We start from the raw sequence: 2,117 nt of genomic DNA, 5'->3' as shown, positions 1-2,117 counted from the left end.
ATTATCATGTTAGGCTTTGATTTATGGCATAAGAATAAGGATTTGATTGATTTATAAAGGTTTTACTCAAAGTGTTGCATTTCGGCCAAATTTGATATTTAGCATGTATAAATTTTTTTGGGATGAGATTTTAGCCATGACGTGTCTTGAAACTATCTTATGTTTTATTAATGTCTTGGGAGATTATTGAAAGTTTAAATGTGAGGAAATTACCATGTCATGATAGGATTAGAAATCAATATCTTGTAATGATCATCAACCATGTTTCAGTTTTCACTTGATTGAAGTCTATTTTATGAAGTCTTGGTTAAATTTTCCAAAGCATGAGTAATGAATATTAAGAAAAATCTTGTGATTGGGATAAGAATAAAAATGCATGATTCATTTAGATTTAGATCTCCCTTTCACAAGGAAAATTTAGAAACATCATGCATATGCTTGGTTTGTTGATTTTGTGATCATTTGGTTTTAAAACAATGCATAAATGTTGGGATGAATTCTTGAGAACTGATTCTAAGTTATAAACGTGTGCTTAAGACCATATTCCTTGTTGTCACTTGATGGAATTTGAATACACATGCATCCATAGAAGTTATAGACTTGACATCACAAATAGGCCCACAATGATGCACGCTACGGGTTGGTTGATTTTGGCATAATTGTGAATTGATTCTTGTAATTCTAAGGGAATATATGGACTTAGATCATAGAAAATATGACGTTTGTGAAATTTGGTGAATTTTAGGGTCAAATTACAAATAGTAAAAGTTTAGGGCCTTAGTGGAAATTTTAAAAAATGGTAGCGGCAATTTCGTAATGATTGTATGTACCCTTTTGATTATGAACATCTTCCTTAGTTTCTCAATTCTTAACTTAAAATGCCTTTTATTACAGCCACACCAAATTCCTAAAATACCCAAAAAAAATTGTAAGTTAACTTCGAACTTACTCTTAGATAATTTATTTATGATTTATATATAAATGCCACATTCATGATATAAAAATAATTTTAAGCATTAAACATCATATTATATGATACATTGAGTATTTATGTGCTTGCTTACATGACATGTGTAACTTTTACAATTTTACCATATTACATAAAATTGTCATTTTCGCATAAAACATACTTCACAAGCATATGTCGTAAAAAAGCATTTTCAAGCATAGCTTGAAAAAGAAATTTCATCACAACCCCAAAGGCTAGTATGGATAATCATCCTAGTGCAACTCCTTGTCTACTCTGGAGTGCATACGAATGGAGTAGTAACCCTCGGGTTGATAAAAAACTGTCAACAGGTTTTGAATAGATTCTTTTTAAAGAATACCGAAGTGAAGTCATTTATGGCACCTAAAGGCTGGTAAGTGCATACGTTATGATGTTTTGTTATGATGAAATGTTATATTTTCAATGCATTAAGAACGAGTCTGCAAACAACGTAATTTTAACAAGAGTTGTACTAACATCATTGACTGATACTCACAATACATAATGAGGAGTTGTGATGATACCATACATTATGTTATTGTTAATGATGGCTTAACTAATGTTGAGCTATGATGTTTTGAAAAGATGAAGTGAAAAATATTCTATGCAAGAAAATGTGCATCAAAGTTTTTCTAAAATGTCGAGGAATCTGGATTGGAGACAAATATTTATCATTTGTACGCACCCCATACAGATTTTTCTGCATAACTTTCTGCTTGCATTTCATATTTATCATTAATCATGTCTATCTTATCTTTGTGCTTGTTGGTTGTTTAACTTACGGAAATTTCAAGTAAATCAAATCCTTGTGGACCCACTTTTACCATTACCTGAAATGTTAGAAATTGTGCCAGGGTCAGCCTATGACGAGCAGGATGAACCACTAACTTCAAATGGTTGAGGACAAGCCTAATTTGGAGAAGAGAGTGGACTTGATCTTGATGTTCATAGCTCTAACTCTATATACCATAGAGTGAATGCGAGAGCTAATCTAATTGTGTAGTTTTAGTATTATAGGATTTTATCTCTCATGTTATATTGAACTATGTGAACCTCTTAAGTGAGGATGTACCTTTTTTATGGCTAATTAATATTTTGGGATGTTTAGTTCATTTTGGCACAAAATTTT

This window comes from Carya illinoinensis, chromosome 14, assembly GCF_018687715.1.
Source record: "Carya illinoinensis cultivar Pawnee chromosome 14, C.illinoinensisPawnee_v1, whole genome shotgun sequence".
In the NCBI taxonomy this organism is placed as follows: domain Eukaryota; kingdom Viridiplantae; phylum Streptophyta; class Magnoliopsida; order Fagales; family Juglandaceae; genus Carya; species Carya illinoinensis.
Note: the sequence above shows the minus strand (reverse complement) of the source record.